Here is a 21,682-nt window from a genome sequence, read left to right as displayed (position 1 = left end):
GGTGAACCCCAGAGAAGAGCACACCGTGTGTTGGCAACCATGACTCGAGGGTCCAGGCGTCTGCATCTGCTCCCCAAACTGTCAGCAGGCACACACCCCGAGAGGCACAGCACACAATCCACAGAGTATGCCTGCCTGTGCAGCAGTTTACAAACATTAGCCTCGGTGCTTCCTTAATAGTCAGCCATTACTTGCCTATAAATCCTCTCCCTCCTTCATCTATCTCATCATTTAAGATTGTTATGAAGACTAAGTAACATTGTCTTTCTCCCTGTCTCCCTCTCCTTTGGAACAATGTCTGATCTAAAAGACAGCTACTATTATTGTTGTCGCCCTTGGCACTATCATCACTACCGTTGTTCTTTTCTGGAAAAGTTGCTAGGTTTGTGTGGCACATTGACATCTTGGACTTAATTCTTTATTTCTCCCTGCATCTATTCCTTTGTTGTGCCCTCTTTGTGGGAAGAATGTGGTTCTTCTCTGCTTGAATTTGGAGTTGGCCATGTGATTTGTTTCAATCAGCAGCACATGAGCAGCAGTGAAAATGTGCTATGCTAAGCCTAGGCCTCCACAGCTCTGCATTTTCCACTTGCACCTTTGTGGTTCTGCTACTGCCATCAAGTTTCCTTCCAGGCTGCTTCTGCCCCTCCAGCCTGAGCCCCACCATAAATGCACACCGACTAGCATGTCCTTGGTCAACCTGCAGACCTGCAGTGAGAAATCAAGTCTTCCCCCAAAGTCCAAACTAGATCACCTGAATCCCATCCCACATACAAGGTGTAAGCAAGCAATCAGCAACTTCTTTTTAAGGCCCATGAGTTTTAGGGTGGCTTCTTAGGCTGCAGTAGTAAGTGAATACACCTTTTTTCAGATGCACCTATGTAAAGATAAGAGTGACCTAGTCAAGGGATAACACCGGCTGAATTGTTTTGCGGGTTCTGCCCAAATGCTGGCCGGGGCTCCCTGAACGTGGCCCAGAGTCCAGGTGCAAGGAGTCAAGTGGGCACAGGGAGAGATAAGGATTGTGTTTTTGCTGTGTTGAACAGTCTGCCAGCTGGTGCAGCTGCGCCCTTTGGACAAATTATACTATGTCCTGGGCATTAGTCTAAACGGTACCACACACACAAGAGCCACAGCTGCCATTTGTTGAGCTTCTTGCTATTCTTGGCTGTGTTGTATTGCCTGAGGGTGGCATAGATTTCCACACACTACGTGCAGCTTTCCAAGATTCATAGGTAGAAGTTTGATCAATGCAGCCACTAATGATGATGATGAGTGCATTTGGAAAATAGGCCAGTATCGTATCTTAATAGCTTGAGATTTTCTTAGAGTAAAAATTGTGCAAACAAATTAACAGGTAAAATTATATGACATGAATTGTATGGTTTATCCTTCTGGGAAAACCTTAAAATGTTACCTATATTTTTTAATGTACTTTAAAAAACATTTCTTAAAGGTAGGAATTTTTTTTTTTTGGTACTGGGGATCAAACTCTGGTCCTTGTGCTTGTGAGGCAGGCGGCGAAACCACTGAGCTAAATCCCCAGCCCTAGAGGCAGGAATATTTACTTCCTTTTTGCTTTGGATAATAATGTTTGTGTCAGCATAATGTAGCTGAATCCTGTAAGTCAATCATTCAATCACATGTATTAGTAAAAGGATGATTTTATTTCTGCATATGTTGTCTGGAGTAACTGAAATCACTACTGAGTAGTACATATGCTGCTGGTGAATGTGATACATCTCAAAATTTTTTGAGTTTGATTTGAAATCTAAAAATAAGAAAATAGGAATAATATGAGTTCATTGTATAGTCCATGAAAAAGACATATTTCTAATCCTTTTAAGAGTAAGTCAAAGGTGTTTGCTTATTGAACACATTTGCTGATGCTGTAGGGATGGGCAAAGGGCTAAAGAGAGAAAAAATTATATTGATGCCACAGCCACAAGTTTCATAATTTAATAGAATGAACATGGCCATCTGGGGAGGTTAGGGTGGACTGGCTCTGGGATCCAGCCTAGAGATCAGTGGAACCTACTTTTCAGTGTGTCTGAGTGGGTCATGGAGGTGTGGCCTGGGGGTCATTGTCTGGTCCCTGATCCCTCCTTCTCTGGCCCTGTTGCCCTGATCTATTTCCAGGCCACCACGAACCAGTTTGCGTGGCCACACCTTTTTCTGAGATGATTCTGCCAGTCCTTGGAAACCATGAACCAAAGGAAACCTCTTCTCATTTCAGTTGTGGATGTGGGTATTGTGTCTCCACAACAAGAAAGCTGACTAACACACCATCTTTCAGAGCACGTTCAATAAAAATGGAGAAAACTAAATGGAGTATTGTTCTAATGCTGGCTGCAAATCAAACACAAGAGGAGCTTTTCAAAATGAGCAATGTTAGGCCCCATCCCAAGCTTTCTAATTTAGATGGGCCAGGGTGGGACCAAGGAATTAGTACTTTAGTATTTGGAAGCTCCTGAGTGATTCTAATGTGTGGAGTTGAATCCACTACTGTAGGATAGTTTGAAATTATCTGAAGTCCAAAAAGAAGCTAAAACAGGTACAACAATGACTTTAAGAGGCTTTTTTTTTTTTTCAGCAGTGGTTTATAGAAAAGCTGAGTTTTAAAGTAGGATTATAAAGGAAGGAATCATGGATTGATGTAGAAAAGTCAATTTTTAAGTTCATATCATTGGGTTTTCTCAAGTCTTGTTGTTGCAGTCAATAAAACTTAGATTAATTTGTGAGATGCTTATCTTTGCCTACTAACTGCCTCTATCTACTAGTGCTTTTACTGGATGTCATCTAGTTTGCATTTTTATGTCTGTCTTCTTTCGTAAAACTGTGACTTTGGTTATTGGTGTACTGGAGATGCTCACAGTGGCTTGGAAAATTTAATTGTGTTCATCTATTTCCAATTGAATATTCAACAATGTCCAGTTAAGAGATTAAAATCAGCCCTGATAGAAGTGTTCACATCAAGGAAATTGATAAATGCTAAAAATCAAACATTCCCTTATGCCAGAGATTATTACACATCTATGGCACAGAAGGGATTTCAGATGGTATATAAATTGAGTTTTAGTACTGTATGTTAGATGTTTCTAAATTGTGTCTTAACTGTCTACTAGTCCCTATTAGTTTGGGGAAAGTTAAACCTGCATTTTACGATGATGCCTCTTCTGTGCTTACGGTGGATTTCATCTTGAATCCCATTTCTCATTTTATCCTCTCCACCTCAAACAGAAAACCTCACATAGTCTATGCTCAGAGGTTTATTTGTGAAGGCTTGCGAATTATTCTATGTTTTCATGGGCCCGTTTTCATACTACCCCATACCAACTTTTAGTTTTTAATTTAAACTACACCAGCAGCATTTTTCTGTTTGATAAGAAAAGATAACCAAGAAAATAAATGAGGAATCTTATGATTGACCCTCTTATTTTTGTTACTCAGTGAAACCCAAAATGAAGCAAAATAACAAACCTTTGCCAAGAAAAACATTTCCAGCCATTTCAATTACTGTTTTAATTGGCTGGATCTGACTTCCAGATTATTCTCTAATCTCTATAAAAATGTTATTTGAAAAAAGCTGAAATATGCCCAGCATGGAAGCCACATCGATCCCTTCAGCACATTCTAGTTGGAATAACTTTCTCTCAGCATACTGGAATATATGAGAGTCAAACTGGCAGTTCCTGGAAGCTTACTTTATAGGTTATATAAAAACTCAATTCACTATCAGTGTGTTACTGAAAAGTCTACAAATGTAATGACCCTGATCCCAAGATATTTTATATATATGACAAATACTTGTAAACAATATGTAGGCTCGTGTTTGCTCCTGTGTATGTGCATGAGTGCATATATGTGTGTGTGATTGTGTGTCTCTGTATGCATGAACACACAATAGAATGAAGAGAATAGTAGACATTATTTGGATAGTTTCATGAAATCTCCTCAGCATGTGTTTTATTAAGATTACACTGAGCATGGCGCCAGCAGCTTATCAGACTTGTGAGTTCAGAAAAAGGGAAAGGATTTTCCTTTCTGTTTGTTTTAATTAAATAGATCTTGAAAGATTTGACATTAAAAATAGAATATTACATCTTCAGATTGCTGTTTTTGATGTATTCCTATTCACTTGGGATAAATAATGTGCACATCATTTAAAAACTATATTTGTAGCCCAGGGATGTAGCTCAGCAGTGCAGATTCTACCAATGGACTCCAGAAAAACTATTTAAAAATGTGTGGCTATGTTAACTAACTGGTTTTTTACCCTAGACTTGTCTTTTCTTTGAATTTGGATTGTTTGGTACAACATCAAAATTGTAAAATTTAAACTGACATCAAAGCCTCTTAGCATCTGTTTCATATGTTGGAACAAGGCCACCATGGAGGAGCATGCCATTAAAAATCCACAAGAATGTGTTCCAGGGATGATTTGTAGAGAGCACAACATCCATCCTCTGAATCTTGCTTCTGGGAGGATGGGCCCAGGTCAGCAACAGCAGAAACAACCCATAGACATCTTGCTACAAATGCAGAATCTCAGGCCTCATTTACATCTGTCAGATCAAAATTTGCATCTTAACATGACCTAATATTAATATTAGAGAAGCCTGAATCTAAATTATCTTTTTTTCCCCAACTATTATTTTATTTATATTACTATGCTTAAGTTACATGGAAAGAAGACAACCAAGCAGTTCTGCCCCATTTCAGAAAAGGTTTCCAGTCAACACCAATGATGTGCTGACGAGTCGGAGGTGGTATCTGTGGGTCAAGACTGACAAGGTAGAACGGGCTCTGGTGCTACGGTTCATCTCCAACAAGTATATGGCACACTGGCCAGCACAAGCTATGCTAACACTGAGCCTTTAGCACTGGGCACAGATTCGGGCCTCTTCCCTGAAGCTAGCAAATCGAGTGAGATAACTGGGTTAAAAAATGTTTTAAAATGAAGGCCACATGAGTTTAAAAACCATGCTCTTGACATAGTCTCCATTCAAAATTTACATAAACATACTTTTTCACTCTAATAGCCCAGATTTTTTCCTCATATAGCCCACCATGTAGCTGCAGGTAGGCTCTTCTGCCTCACGATGGACACATAGGGAAGAAAGGTAACAGCATCTGCATAATATTCTCTTTACACACTGCTGTTGGATGGAAAATACAAAATTTTAGGAAAGAAAGGTTTCATCTTAGATTCTCACAACCTCTTGTTCCACACTTCATGAATCTGACTCTGATGCTAAGGTGACAGTGTATGTAAATAGATTTTTGTTTTCAGTGAAGGAGACCTGGGAAAAGACGGATTTATCTCTTTTTCTTCAAGAATTATCAGATGGTACATGCTCTCCAAAGCCCTCACTCGAACTACAGCATGTTTCTGGATCACATGACCTTCCTTATACTGCTGGCTATCTTCAGTGGCAAACTCATAGATCCATCCCAGTTTGCTGTTGCAGTTTTTCCAGCTCACATCTTGAACCATGTGGCAGCCAGTAAGCATGACCTGATCCTGAACTTCACTGTACTGCAAGTTAACTACCTTGTTAAAAAGAAACGCTCTACCAGTGGTGCCTGTGAATCGAGTAGAGATGAGTTCTGAGCGGTTGGTCAGGATTGTGTCACAGTTTGCATAAGAAAACAGCCGAGTGCCACCAATATGATCAAGGAAAATTCTGCCCATTTTGATAGCTGAAGTTCTAAAAACCCCAAGCGGCAGTGAGATGCTCACTGCCAGCAACTCAGCTGGGATGAAGCCTCTAAGCCACCAGACTCTCCAGTTGAGTCCTAAATTATCTTGAGTATCAGTCTGTGTCTATAGCAAGAATTCTGTGAAAACTATAGTATTTGCATGGGTACTCATCTGTACTTCTCAGTATAAGATAAAACTGGACTCTATTTGTAGTATTTGAGCAATTAGTCAAAATACAACCCATTCATTTTCTCAAAAGTTTCATTTCTACAATTATTAAACCCACTGGATTCAAGATCTTACCTGAATCTGCATGGAAATTGCAGTAATTGTGCAGTTGTAGTTGGAAATACTGTTGCAACTGCTGACAGTAATTACTTCTCAGAGGATCTAGTCTTGGGTGTCACAAAATGTTGTGGCCAAGTGTAATATTCAACACGTGAGATGCCTGGGAAGAGGGTCTGGTCCATTTATACTCTGGTGAGCATTTTTATACGAATCCACGGCAGAGAGAGAGGTAGGTTGCAAGGTGGAGTCTGCATCTTTCAATTCTAGAACGACACCAATTCATTCAAAATCACAAACACAGTGAGTCTATAGGTTTGAAGTTATTGAGAGAGGAAATGAGGAGAGAGAGAGAGAGAGCAGTGAGAGCAGCGAGAGCATACAGGAAGAGGGAGAGTTTGGGAGAAGACAAAAGGGAACACGGAGGAGTACAACCCTCTACCTAAGATGTCTTCAAACAGTTGCTTCTACTCGTTGGACTTCATTAATAGCCAATTGCAATGTGAATACAGATGAACAGATTTTACGTTTACCAAACCTACCTAAGTTCTGGCAAAATGAGACCGATTAGTTAACTCAAGAATTCTCACAATATGAGGCTTCTGTACCCTTCTGTTTGTTCTCAGGTTAAAACACCTTGGTTTCTAAGAGCCACAGCACAGAGCAAGTTGCAACCAAATGCAGTTCCTTATTCTTGGATAGAGCTCTTCTGAATTCTTGTCTTTGTCTCTATCCTAGTTAATGTTCAGGCCAACCTGGAACGAGATGGAAACCACCATGAAACCTCCCCCTGTAGCCTTGAGTCAGTTCACAATTTTCCCACTACTGATCCTTCCAGAGCTAAAGGGTCCTGTTTAAACAAATGGTCTCCAATGTTCACCAGCATTCTAGTGCATCCTCAAGAAGGAAAGACCCTTCCAAAGGCTCAGAAACCTGAGGACCTAGTGAGGTACCTGTGAGGAACTTGGGGCTTTGGCAGTGGAGAGACCAGGGTCTGTGTTCCAGCTCAGTAGCTCTGGGCAAGGTGGTGCCTCTATCTATTTTCTAACAAAATAACATCTATTTAGGAAGAAATATGTATTGAATATTAAACATAAGACTGCAATTCATGTGCTTAGGAAATGTTTTAATAAATGGTGATTCTTCTTCCTCCCTCCTTCCCTCTAAATTCCTTTTCTTCCTTTCTGTCTGCTTCTCTTTCTTTTTTTCCTTGCATGTTGTTTTTTATTTTAATAAATTTCATTTTATTCTATCCCATTCCCCCCTCAAGCCCCCTCTCCTCCATATACAAAAGCTTTGTTTCCATTTTCTCCTTCTATTTTCACTTTTTTTCTTGTCTCTTCCTTTCTGTCTCTCTCCCTGCTCACTTGTTCCCCTTCCCATTCTCTTTCTTTACCCACACTCATTTTTTGTTTCCTTTTACATTTGCTATTTCTCATGTTCAATCCCCAAATGCTTGCAAATATAAAATAACAAGGCAGAATTGTGTCTAGGTCAAAAGAGTCTCAGGTCCCCAAAGCCCAGCTGTCCAGAGATACCATCAACCATTTCTTATGTTTCTGATTGATGATCCAGTCACTTCTACAACCGAGAGTTCCTGTGAACTTCCTGTCAGCATTTGTGATACCCAGGACCTAGCTGCAAAGCCAACTGTGGTATTTTTCATACCCAACTGAATCACTAATTTGACTTCCCTCAGCTTTGTTCTTTCTAGTGAACTTGTAGCTGTTTTATCCCATTAGTTGATATGAGTAAACTATATCTTTTGATGTCTCCCCCACCCCAGCAGATATTGTCCTGTAAGGACTGAGTGGAGTGAGACAACACATTTACAATGATAGCTGAATGTCCTAGAACCAATTTCCTAACTGCAAGCTGAATGCAACCAGCCAGTCCACGTGATACTTCCTTTTCCTGTCTGGACCCCAAGGTGTCTGGATCAATGGCTGGCCATAGAATAGTTTGATTTAAATAATTCTTCAAGGGTCAAGTTTGTGCATGAGTTAGCTTTTATAAGTTAGAATGCTTTAAAGTTGATTTTTGTCATAGTGTCTCCATCAAGAATAGAATTGTGGCCTTATCAAAAAGCTCTGAGGGAGCTTGTCAATCCCTTCCACTATGTGGAGATTGAGCTATAAGGTTTTATCTTTGATGCAAAAAGTAAGCCCTTCTGAATCATCTGGTGCCTTGGTGTTGGACTTTCCAGCCATTAGAACTATGAGCAATAAATTTTTGTTCTATGTAAATTAGGCAGCATAAAGCATTTTGATATAGAAGACCAAATGGACTAAGATACTGGCATTCTCACGAGCTTCTCAGAAAAGAATGAAGTTGTAGTGCATTGCTCAGGAATTGTACACCACCAGCAGCCTCCAACTTGGCTATGTGAAAGAGATTGCTATTGATGGACCATTACAGTTGTGGAGATTTTGAATCATTAAGCATTTGATAGACATTTGTGGATGATGTGATAACCTGTGTATGCTTATAAATGTTGATGCGCAGCATGTCACAGAGAAGAGAAATTTCTGAGGTACTGTTTTGGAGTAAGACACAGTATAGAAGAATGTAGTTTCAACTTGAAATGGCCTAGTTAGCAACTGGCCATCAGAAACATCATGTTTCACCTTGAGTTAGATTTTTAATAGCAGTATGTAGCACCTTCTTCACCTTAGATAATGTTTAGGGAAAACACTAAAGAATCAAAAGTTGTTCTCCAATAGAGTTAATGTAAATTTCTTACCAAGGTGAAGAAAGCATTATTTTTATTGAGTCGCTATGGCTACTAAAGAGGGAACTTCTGCTTGTTATAACCCACTGTGTTCTAAACATTTGTCCCTGGCACCATTCATATGTTATAGTTCTAACTCCCGTGATAGTTTTAAGAGGTGGGGCCTTCAGGATGTGATCAGGTTATGAAGGTGCAATCCTTATTAACAGAATCCATGCTTTTATAAAAGAGAACCCAGAGAAATTCCTTTCCCTTTCACCATTTGAGGACACATCAGCAAGAAGACTGCTATCTATGATTCACGTACGTAATTGGCTTTCTCTAGGCTCCCAGTCAGCCAACTCTGTGATCTTGAATTTCCCATCCTCCACAACTGAGATAAATGCATTTCTTTTGTCTATAATCCATCCAGTTAAAGTATTGTTTTATATCAGCTAAATGTACTAAGATGTAACACCAACTGGCCATTTGACTGTTGGTCAAGGAAGAAGCAAGAGAGGTCTTCAAGCAGGTTGGGAAGACTTTGGGGATAAGCACCATGAGTTTATTGTTGCTCGAGGCAGACTTCTTCTCACCCTTCACCTATAAGGTAGAACGTGGTTGGTCATGTGGGTTTTAGCTAGCTTGGACTTTCCATGAGAATTTGCTTCTTTGGATTATAATCCATACAGTAAGTGCTATTTTATAAATTCTAACAAATAAGTCTCTTTCCAGAGAAATATTAATAAAACCAGGATTAGGAGATGCTAATAGATACCTTAAATTTATATTGATCTTGATGATTTTCTACTTTGAAAAATACCATTTTACAAAATTGACATGGCAGCCCATAGGGGAAAATCAAAGAAAGATTCACATTCAGTAAAACTAGTATTCCTACAGCAGGAAATAATTATGGTCAGCAATGTGGGAGTAGAGTCATCTCAAACTTAGCTGACTGCAGTGGATGAAGTTTGCATCTGGCTAATAGAAATGATCCAAAAATTATACTGGGAATGTGTGGAGGCGTTTGTCAGTCTGTGATTTGTTCTGCCTCTGTGAACATCAGCTGGCAGGGATTTACTGCTGCCTTCCTTGTGACATCATGTTGCAAACAGTTTGTGGACCAAGAAGATCTGAGAGTCTCTGGCTGAAGGGAAATGCCACAGACATTCACAGTCTTAACTATCCAGTGAAGACACTGTGATTTTGAAGCATTTCCTAGGGCCTGAGAAATAGTTGGTAACGATCCAGCCTACCCCTTCATCCGAAGCTGCTTCAATGAGGAGTTAGATATGTCTACAAATCCCATACTGGCCCCACACATCCCTGACATATTCAGAGCAAATAAGATTAATATTGCAGGAAATGCTCTTGAATGGAACTCTTCAATGGTGCATAGCTATTCCTCATTTAACGACTCACCTGCTTAACAACTTAGACCTGTTTAACGACCCACCTGTTTAACGACTGTGCGGACTTGGAGGCATTTTGTTCGGGCTTATGACCTATCTTTTTAAATACACAGTTCTGTACATCTTGTCGATAGAGCCTCAATGTCCAGTTTTTGCACAGTATACGTTGTTTATACAGTAATGTAATTTTTGCTGATTGTACTTTACAGTACAGTACAGTAGTTTTATGTTCAGTTATACATTAAAGTACCGCATGTAAGAGTTATGCCAATAAAAGCAAAGTCATCAAGTTGGAGTTTACTTTGACCATTTCTTTGTTCTGAATCTTTACATACTACATACAATTCCTCATGTAGCGAGCAAGTCAACCTAGGTGTAGGAATTTGACGTGGTCATTAAATGAGGAGTGCCTGTATATTGTTGTTAGTCTGAAGGCTAAGTTAACTTAGATGCTCCTTTTCATTAGTGCCAGTTCGCACTCTGTCATAGTATTGCCATGCCTAAGGGATGAGGACAACCTTACTATGGAAAAAATAAAGCAAAATTTCATACCTGCCTTCATAACTTCATGCTTAAACTATTTTAAGCATTATGTGGAAAAATACACTTTCAGCTTATGGTGTGTGTGTGTGTGTGTGTGTGGTGTGTAGAATCACCCCATCATGGCCAGGACACCTATTTTTCCTGTACTGTCAGAGATTTCTCAGAATTTTGGATGTTACCTAAACTAGGCTTATTTCCTTCCACTGTAGCTTTAGTCCACATTTCTACTAGCCCCACCCCAGAATTGCTACCCCTTCTTCTGTAATTCTTCAAGGAAAAGTGGAAAGTTGGAAATGAAATATTCAACCAGATAGTGACTCCATTCTCTATTCTCTATTCAGCATTCTCTACCTAACCTAGGGCTTTATGCTCACCTGTCACTTTACATTCCCTCTGTCTTCCATATCATCATGTATGTACATGCTCAAAATTTATGTAAAAAATTGGAGGTAATTAGCTCTTGTTGCAGGCAGATTTGCTTGTGAAAGACAAAGCTGATCTGTAGTTTCATTAGTATACTTAATCTCTTGTGCAACTAAACAGAACTAATCAAAATGTGATATGCAAATATTCAGAGTCAGGTAATGCAGGGGCCCTATAGAGAAGATAATGTATTTGCTGATTGATCCCAAAGAAATAATCCCTCTCTTTGGCAGTTATGTCCCTAGACATCTAAGAATGAAAAGTGATTTACCCTAGGGCCCATGAAGCTAAACATTTTTAGTCTATCAAAATTATTCTAATTAGGTCCTTGTCTGGGGTTATATGTTGTCAAGTTAGATACTTGCTAAAAATGAAGAAATGAATTATATTCTCTTGCCTTATATATACACTATTCTAAATGTACCATTTCAACATCAATCTTGTTTAATTTACCAAATGCAAGTGGAATGTGGAGTTCTTTTGCAGCTACCAATTTGTATGTCTGCTATTCATATGATATCCCCTATGACCTTGTTTTATGTGAATAATGTGAACATTACTGACTCCCAATAAAAAGTACTAAGTATTAAAACATTGCCACACGCTTCGAAGTATTATCTCACTGTCATATTTGTCAAAGTATGAATAAACTTACAGTGATGTTATGGAAAAGATGCCTGTTTTAAAACGAGTATGTACATTCTCATACTGAACCTAAAATTTTCTTTATAAGGTACAGTCTGACTTAATGTCTGCTTCATGCATAAACATTGTACCAAGCAATGGTTGATTTAAATGATAGATGTAGAGAGTTTGTTTAGTGTCTCATGTAACATGACTTCAGTACCATATTTAAATGACTATGGAAAATGAGACAAAAAGCAATACTTATATTGCCAAAGCCACTATATGCTATTCTAAAACATTGGATGAACTTCAATACATATGACTCAAGAGAGTGTACATATTTCAGTGATAAGCAATGTAGTATTTTATGAAAAGCATGATCTTTGGCATCAGAGAGACCCATATCCAAATTATGGGTTTGCAGTTAATAGCTGTGTGCAGTTCACTGGGTGACAAGCTTGAACCAAACCTCAGATACCTCCCCCGTGGAAAGGGGATAGAGATAGTGTTCCAAAAGGATACAGTGACATGTTTAACGAAGTACTAGTCATCACAGGAAAACAGCCTCCATGCACAACTCCGGCTGTGTTCCTCAGCTCTTGTCATGTAAACACATGTGAAAACCATCCCCAACAACAGCACACACTTCTTCCAACACTCACGCATCAGCAGATCAACTGAGATTCACTGATCCCGAGTACGTATGACTGGGTCATGCTGTGTTCCAATTCAGGTTCAAGTTTGTTCCCTGTGTGCTTATTTGGGGGCCTAAGGTGAAAGGAGAGCAAATACCTATGTGAATCATTGAAGCACCAGAACCAAACTAACCAGGGCAAACAAAATGAACATCTCTTCATAAAGTCTCATAACCTCCACTGGCCAGAAGTTTCATGGTTAGATTCAATATCGACAGACTTAGAAAGGTTTTCATAGTGGCGGCTTGGGGGGGGGGGGCAAAATTTCTGTACAGCAATCCAAACCACAAAAGTAATTAAGTAGTAAATGAGTTAATAATTAAGCAGTATTCATACAACAAAAGGCTACTTATTCATTTTAAAATTGTAACAGCAACAAATAATTGGAATAGTGGTATCCTTATCATCTATTTCCAAAAAAAGAGAAAAACCTATAAAAAGACGTGCAAGAAAAATCATAAAGTTTTAGAACAAAATATTACCAATGGTTATCTTTGAGGAATAAGATATTGGGTTATTTAAAAATCTTCTCCTTTTACATGTTTTTCAGTATTTTCCACGTCATCTGAATTTATTACATATTCTTTATGTCATTAAAAAATTAGGGCCAGGGATTTAGCTCAGTGGTTTTGCCACCTGCTGCACAAGCACAAGGACCAGAGTTCAATCCCTGGTACCAAAAAAAAAATTGATGAGTAAAATTTGTTTTTTCATCTTTGAAATAGTATAAACTCATATTTGGGTCAGCCAAATCACCATATTAATATGGCTCAAGGATGTTGCAAATTATAAAGCAGGATACATATATAAGGGATTATTTTTATAATCTAGTTTATGTATCAAATACCTGGGAACATGTAAAAATGTCTTTATCTCATTCCTGATCTTAAGAGACAGTTTTATTGAGCACAAAATTCTAGTTCGACATTTTCTCTGAGTTTGAAGAATTTATTCTGGCTTCCATTATTGTAACTGAGAAGTCCACTTCAGTTTATTTTGAAGTTGTTTTATATTGTCTCTCTTTGTCTTTGGTATTCTGTTGTTCACTGTAATGTGACTAGTGGAGTATGAGTATGTGTGTGCGTGTGTGTGTGTGTGTGTGTGTGTGTGTGGTGTGTTTTATTATGCTTCATATTTGTTGGAATTCCTGAAGTGAAAATTGGAATCTATCAATGATACTAGAAAATTCTGCATTATTAACTCTGCATTTTTCTTTGTTCTTATATACTCTACTTCTAAAACTTCAATTACCTTCTCTGTTTTTTGTTTTGCTTAACTGTCTTTTATATATTTTCATTTTTCTCCCTACACTATATTTTGGGGGAATACTTTATTTCCAGACTTATATATTTTTTGTTCTTCTTTTTAAAACTACCTAGTAATTTCTGAAAGGTTGCTGGTGCTTCTGCATCTTGATGGTCCCTTACCTTCCTTGAAACATATAGCTGAGAAATTACTTCCTAGTATTTGTGTCTTTCCAAAATCGCAATATCTGGTGCTGTCTTGGCAATTTGACTTTTCTGCTGCCTCACCCATTAGGTTGAGTGGCTCCAGTCTGCTAAGAGCTTTCCTAGTTCATGGACTGTAGATGCCAGCTTTCAAAGGCTTTTAGCTGGGAGGCTTTTTGTTGGGGCACTTTCTTGGCCTTAGGTCTTCCCTTGGATAGACTCTAGGTCTCCTCCGTGCTCTGTTAATGCAGTTCAGGGCCGCCAGATGTGACAGGTGCCCTCAGACCTGTGGCTGTGATACTTGTCTATTTTCTAGGTTCACACCTTCTTCTCATTTCTGTGTATCAGCATTTCATTGACTTTCTCATCAGATAGCACAAATATTTGTTATTTACAATAATATAATCATTAGTTTTAGATATTTCTTTCTACAGGGGCTTTTTTTGATGGATATACACATTTTTAAAAATGAATGTTTAATCATCTTTTAAATTGTCTGCTTATACAAGCAAATGATCTTTGTGAATATGTGCGTTTGTAGAAATTCCTCACCCTGTCTCAGTACCTAGCATATAAAAGGAATAAAGAAGGAAAGGATAGAGTCAATCTCATAGCATGAAGTCTTTGAAAACTACAAGCCCCTCTAAAAATATAGGACACTGACATTTCCTCAAGGGATAAGAATTTTAAACATTTATGGCAACTGGTAGAAAAACTACAATTTGATTTAGACCATTATGCATTAGTTGCCTTATATTTTGACCTAATTATTTGCATCCAAGAAAAAGATGAATGGATGTATGTCTTTATTCTTAACTTTGCTTTATTTAGGAAAAATTTTCTGCCCTCTCTGCAAGTAAGCATATATGAGAGACAAGGATAAAAAGCATTCATGCTGGAGACTCCTACATTGTAGAGAGACAGTTTGGGGCTGAGTCCTAGAGGGAGATTTGAGACACAGTAATTTATTTTCAGCTTTGATCTGCCATTTAAGCTGTTCATGAAAAATTTGCCTCTATAATTTTTTATTTTAAAAGATTATTTGCAATATTTATAATATCATGTACCTCAATATGTAAAGAAATATAAATTTTTCGTATGCTTTTACTGGGATATGAATAGGCTTTTTAAAAACTACATTGATGAAAATCCTGGGAAAAGAGCAGGCACACATGTGTGGGTGTGAGTGTGTGTTGTGTCTACTTGTGTATTTACACTTGTTTGTGGTTCACATATTTTGTGGTTGAATTATCCAGTTTGTTCCCTCCCTTCAGATGAAGACTTGCATTCCAGCGTCATTGCAGTGTGCAGTTCTTCTATGTGGTTTGCTTTTTCTTGCATCTGAAAATAATTTAAGAGAAACAGAAACATAAATTTTGATTTGGCCTAAAAACCCTTTTCTTCATTTCTTTTGAAAATTTGACCAGTCCAGCCATTTCTATGTAAGGAGAAAGAGTCAAAGACAGGCTAATCCATGAATAATATGACTGGAGACTTCCTCAAATCCTATATTTGAATAAACTGGGCCCAAAATATCCAAGACTTATTTCTTGGCTCTGAGAATTGCAGCCTCATAGGAATAGCTTTTCCCCATTATTGGCAGTTCTTTTGTTTGTTCACACTTTGCCACTGAGGTTTCCGTCTAAAGATGATTCTTGAGGAACGTGGACTTTAACTAGAATGAACACTGTATCCCTAAAGTCCTAAGGTACAAGTGAAAATCATCTTATTTTCAGGAAACAGTACAAAATCTTTAAGCCTGGAAAACTCCACTCCAAAATTAAATGAAAAATAGAAAGCATTTTCTAAATCACGAAATAGTCAATTCAATGAAAACCCACCCATGCATATTTACAAAAGTTTGAATACCATGGTATGTGTTAAAGTTAAGTGGAAAGGTGGGATTCAATATTACATGATGGTCCAGCAGCACAACTGTGACTTTTTTTTTTTCGTACCGGGGATCAAACACTGGACCTTGCGCTTGTGAGGCAGGCGCCGGAACCACTGAGCTAAATCCCCGGCCCGAACTGTGACTTCTTTACAGCTAGAGTCCAAAAGTAAACCAGGTAAAACCATACCACAGAACTGTGAATTAGTTACTGTCTTTTTGTTTGAAGAATGTGAGAATTTCAAAAGCTCTATCAGTTTTTGAAACTTATGAAGAGTGGATATTTTAATGACGTTTTTTGTGTATTAGTGACATGTATATTTATTTTGAGATGCATGGTTCTAAGACAGAACAAGTTCCTAGAGACCTGGGTTCTATTCCTATTTTTTTTTTAACCATTTACTAATAAAAGCTTCATACTTTTATCTTTATGGTCTAAAGCATATTGTTATTCTAAGGCTGTATCTCATTTCATGTCTTATTTTGGTGACTCATAGGAAATGTATTTTTCTGTACCTCTTATGTTATATAGGAATTATATGGCTATTTAGAAATGTATTTGTATTGGTAGTTGTCACACATCACATACTGCAGTTTGTTTTTTTTCTTTTTCTTTTTTGGTACCAGAGATCGAACTCGGGACCCTTGCTCTTTCGAGGCAGGCGCCGGAACCACTGAGCTAAATCCCTGGCCCCACATACTGCAGTTTGAAGTGATATTTCAGATGGAAATACTTACCCAAATGGCCACATCTGGCAGGAAGTAAGGCGATTGTTCTACTTGGTGTGAAGAATAAGCACCAATATGTGGAACTGACCAAACAATGGAAGAAAAGTTAGAAATTACCTCTTGCGTGTGTTTCTCTGTGACAGATTTCCCATGCTAAGGCACTTTTATCTGTGGTAGGTATTCATTTATCCCAGCAAATGCTTCTTGTAAAATTATTTTGCCAAGACTCAATATATTTTCTCTCCACTCAACTTTTTATACAATTATACTTAATCTATTCCTAAAATTTAAAAGAGAAAAATCTCCCAAATTTTCATCTTCAATATGCACCCCATTCATTTTCCAACTACTATACAGTATTCTAGTCCTCAACACAAATTGTAAAAAGCATTTTCATCCATTAGAAATTTCATGTTTTCCTCTTTCTTGTTCTTCTTCAACAGAAATATTTTCCCTCTAATTAAGGGCTTCCTGGTATGTTCAAATAATATCTGTGTGACTATGATTTCTTTTGTTGAAATATGTTATGCAGCAGTCAACAGAAGAGCACTGACATTCCCCTCTAGCTTGGTACCATTTATTCTCAAGTCTCATGAACATCCTGGTTATTTAAATTACTCTGGAGAGTTCTGAATATGGCATTCCAACCTGTGTCATTTAAGGCAGACCAGCTATGCTAAGTGTTTTAAAAAGATATTTTATCATGACCACTCTAGTCACATTTTTTAGGAGAAAGTAGTTTTTCAAGCAGAAAACAGCATTATGCATATGGGAATTTATATGCTATCACGATCATAGTCACCATATGGAAATTTGCATACTATTTCAAGGCCTTTTGTCATCATTCAATCTGGACATTCAGATGGGATGTTCAAAATGATTTTGAATTTTATATTTTAATTGAATGAGACTGATGACCAATATTTTTGGGCAGAATGATATCATTGCTTTATTTGTATTATTCGTTTCAACATTGTGTATCATAACTAACTGATTGACCCAGTTTGAGTAATGTGCTCACACACCTGATCCACTAGAAAACAGATTTCTAAAGCAAACTGAGGTGTTATTGCTAGATGAAGGAGGGTGAAGCCTGGGAAGGCAATAAGTCAATCAATCAATCAATCAATCAATGTCCATTCCTTTTCATTTTACTTTTAGGCTTGTTTCTTAAGTCACATGCAATGAAATATATTTATGAAAAATGATGACATTTCCCCACAACTCCTGGGTATTTCAAATATCTGAACCCTCCTTTTCCTTTTCCTGCTTTTTCCTTCCCTTCCTTTCTTCCTTCCTTCCTTCTTTCCTGTCTCCTTCCTTCCTTCCTTCTTTCCTTCCTTTGTCTTCTTGCCTTCTGTCCTTACTCCCACCTTTGTTCCTTTTCTTTCTTCCTTCCATCAGAGCTACTCTGTCTTTCCAAAGCCCAGTGCTGAATATGCAGCCCAGTTCAAATTAACAATTGAGACTCTAAATCAAATCAAACAACAAATCACTTACTAGAGCCTTTTCAGATTTGCAGCCTTCTGTCAACTCACATAGATATCTGTATGAAATCAAACTATTTAATAATAAAATACTAAAGAATCTTTCAAAAATTTAAAATAGTTTTTTCTAATTTCAAATATCCTTTCAGACATTTTTTAAAACTTTGAATTCCACTATACTAAAACAATAGATTTAAAAAGATATTTACTAAAAAATGTGGTTGAAATAGTCTAGAACTTTCACTTTTTAGGCAGCTGCTCTTTTATAGCAGAGAATATATTTTCTGCTGTTTAAATTGGTCAAAATTCTTGAGTAGCCAGAGAAATTTTTAGCTAAAAGAACACTTGTCAGTTAGTTTTATGAAGTTCATATTACTCAAAACAAAACAAATACACTATAAAAATGAAAATATTGAGCTCTATCTTTCATGAACATAGATTCCATACTCCCAAACTGTTGTACAGATTCCATGCAGTCCCAATGAAAATACCAACAGCATACATGAAAGACCAAGAGAAAACAATCCTAAAATTTATATGAAATCATAAAAGACCTAGAATAGCAAAAACAATCTTGGTCAATAAGAGCAAAGCAGCAGTGTCACATTACCTGACTTCAAGCTATACTACAAAGCAACAGTAAGAAAAATGGCATGGTACTGGAACCAAAACAGATATGTGGATCAATGGAACAGAACAGAGGATACAGAAACATCTCCACACATTCAGCTATCTGATCTCTGACAAAGGGACCAAAAGTATTTGATGGAGGAAAGATAGTCTGTTCCATAAATGGGGCTGGGAAAACTGGATATTTGTTTGCAGAATATTGAAACTGGACCCATATCTGTCACCATTTACTAAACTAAATCAAAATGGATCAAAGATCTAAACATTAAACAGATACAAACCTGCTTTGGAAATTATTACTAAAGATATTTCAGCAATATATAAAAGAAATTATCCATCATGACCAAGAAGAGTTTATTTGAGAAATGTAATGCTGATTCAATATTAGAAAATCAGTCAGTATAATTTACCATAGTAATAGGCTAAAGAAGAAAATTCACATGATGATATCAATCGATTAAGAAAAAGCATTTGACAAAAATTTAACACTCATTTTTTAATAAAAATAATCTCAGAAAACCAGGGCTAGAAGAGAACTCAACTTGATTAATATCAATATTAACTTGATTAATATCAATATTGATTAATATCAGCTTGATTAATATCTTGATTAATATAAACTTGATTAATATCAATATTAACATCAATATTTAACATTATACTTTGTGCTGAAAATTTTTTCCACCTAAAATCAAGAACAAACCCAAAATGTCTGCTTTCACCATTTTTATTCAGATAGTTCTGGAAGTTCTGCTTAATGCAATTTGGCAAGGAAAAGAATTAAAAAACGTACAGCTCAGAGGAAAAATAGATAAACCTACCCTTCTTCTTTGTATATGACATTATTATCTATGTTGAAAATACCAATGAATCTACAAAAACCTATGAGACCTAATCAATGATTTCAGCAAGATTGTAGGATACAAATAAACATACCAAATCTATTATAATTGTTTATATTAACAAAAAAAAATGAATACCAAAGTAAAACACAATGTCATTTGTGTTCATTCATTAAAGTCATAAAATTCTTGGTCATAAATTTTAAAAACTCATTTATGACTTTTATTCTGAAAAAATACATAAAATGCTTATGAAAGAAACCAAAGAAAATGTAAATAAATGAAGAGTGCTGGGGATTTAGTTCAGTGGCTCCACGACTGCCTTGCAACCACAAAGTCCTGAGTTCGATCCCCAGTAACAGGGAAAAAAAAAGAAAAGAAAGTAAATAAATGAAGAGACATGCTATGTGCATGGATTGGAAGACTCAAAATCATGAAGATACCTATTTCCCCCCAAATTCTGTGTAGGTTTAATACTCCATATATAAAAAAAATCTCATCAGAGATTTGTATAGACAAAATTACTTTAAAATTTATAAGGAAAGGTAAAGAACTATAATAGCTAAAACAATTTTGAAAAGGAATAGTGGAAAGAAGGGCTTACCTAACTTTCAGAATTATACAATGACAGGGCCAGGGATTTAGCTCAGTGGTGCCGCCACCTGCCTTGCAAGCACAAGGTCCGGAGTTTGATCCCTGGTACCAAAAAAAAAGGGTAAAAAGAATTACACAATGACAGTGATGAACACTGGGATGCCAGGGGAGGGACTATACATAGATCAGTGGAATAGAACAAACAATACACAAAGAAACCTGCACAGTTACACACCATTGATTTTTGACAAAAGCAAAGGAGCAATGTAATGGAGAAAAAAATCTTTTCAATAAATTGTGATAGACTAATTATATATTCGTAAGCAAAACAAAAAAATGAAAATTTCAAGGTAACCTTCACATATTATACAAAGTACAAATCAAAATGGATCATGGATTTAACTGTAAAATGGAAAAATACAAAACTATTAGAAAAAATAAGAGAAAAATCTCAGGGACCTAGGGCTAAGTACAAAGTTCTCAGACTTAAAACCAAAACATGATTTGAGAGAAAAAATGATACATTGGACTTCATTAAAAATTTTAAAACCCTTGCCCTGCCAAGATTCCTAAGATATTCAAAAGTTAAGCTACAGACTAAAAAAAGACTTCAAAGCCATATACTTTACAATAGAGGAGTATCTAAAATATATAAGAAACCATCAAAGACTTCACAATAAAAAATCAATTAGAAAATAGGCAAAAGGCAAAAATCATTGCAAAGTATATACAGATAAAACACACATGAAAAGGTATTCAACATCATTAGGCATCAGGGAAATGAAAAATCACAACCCTGTTGAGACAGCCTTCTACAGCTATCAAAATGGCTCAAATCAAATTCACATGCTAGCAAAGATGTAAAGAAACTGCTGGTGGGATGGAAGTGATGCAGTTATTCTACAAAATAGTATGGAGTTTCTTTAAAAAGCTGAACAAACAACTACCAAGGATACAAACCAGTGATTGCACTCTTAGGTATTTATCCCAAAGAAATAAAAAATAATGTTCCACAACAATTTGTACACAGATGTTCACAGTAGCTTTATATGTACTACTCACTGGCAAGACAAAAAACGAGGTGTCCTTCAGTGAGGGAAAGATCGACCTGTGAAGTATTCCCATCAGGGAATACAACTCAGCAATCAACATGCTCTATTAATATACATAGTAACTCAGATGAATCTCCAAATAGTAACACTCAGAGTTAATATGAAATAGAAGCAAAGTACAAAAAGTTGCATACCTTCTGTAGGGGTTTCATGTATAGAATATCCTGGAAATAACAAAATTGTAGCAGATTTGTGGTTGGCTGTGTAGTTAAGGATTGGGTGGAGGGGTGAGGAAGGGAGGAGAGGAGGACAGAAGGGTGGTTGAAAGGAGAACCCAAGAGACCCCTGTGATGGAAGCGTGCTTTATCTTCAGTGTGAACATCAGTATGGTAAGTGTATCCTTGTGCTTGTGGTTTTGTGAGATGTTACCATGGGGGAACCTGGATAAAGGGTACATAGGATCTCTATGCCTTATTTCTTATAACTGGATATGAATCTATGGAAACTGTGTATTAAAAGTTATCAAGCCAGGCATGGTGGTGCACACCTGTAATCCCAGCACTTGGCAGGCTGAGGCAGGAGGATCGCTGTGAGTTCAAGGCCAGCC

At 37.1% G+C, this 21,682-nt stretch overlaps 1 long non-coding RNA gene and 1 pseudogene across 12 annotated transcripts in view; one reads left to right on the top strand and one right to left on the bottom strand.

Moving 5' to 3' along the window:
• The window catches only part of LOC106009481 (uncharacterized), a 227,400-nt gene that overhangs the window by 181,754 nt on the left and 23,964 nt on the right, over window positions 1-21,682 (top strand). For 8 of the 12 annotated variants that reach the window (XR_015442514.1, XR_015442526.1, XR_015442520.1 and 5 more), the window contains one exon: window positions 16,369-16,643. The exons of 3 other annotated variants lie outside the window; for them this stretch is intronic. This is a non-coding gene — a long non-coding RNA (uncharacterized LOC106009481). Of the gene's footprint in view, window position 1; window positions 5,465-16,368; window positions 16,644-21,682 lie in introns of those variants that run through there. One more of the 12 variants, XR_015442517.1, reaches the window with a different exon arrangement.
• Window positions 5,227-5,695, bottom strand: LOC101707200 (protein yippee-like 5 pseudogene; annotated as a pseudogene).

Source organism: Heterocephalus glaber, unplaced genomic scaffold, assembly GCF_053883595.1.
Source record: "Heterocephalus glaber isolate CG9 unplaced genomic scaffold, H.glaber_assembly_v1.0 deba00001550, whole genome shotgun sequence".
NCBI classification, from domain to species: Eukaryota; Metazoa; Chordata; class Mammalia; order Rodentia; family Bathyergidae; genus Heterocephalus; species Heterocephalus glaber.
The sequence above is the reverse complement of the archived record's forward strand: the minus strand, read 5'-3'. Positions and strand labels throughout refer to the sequence as shown.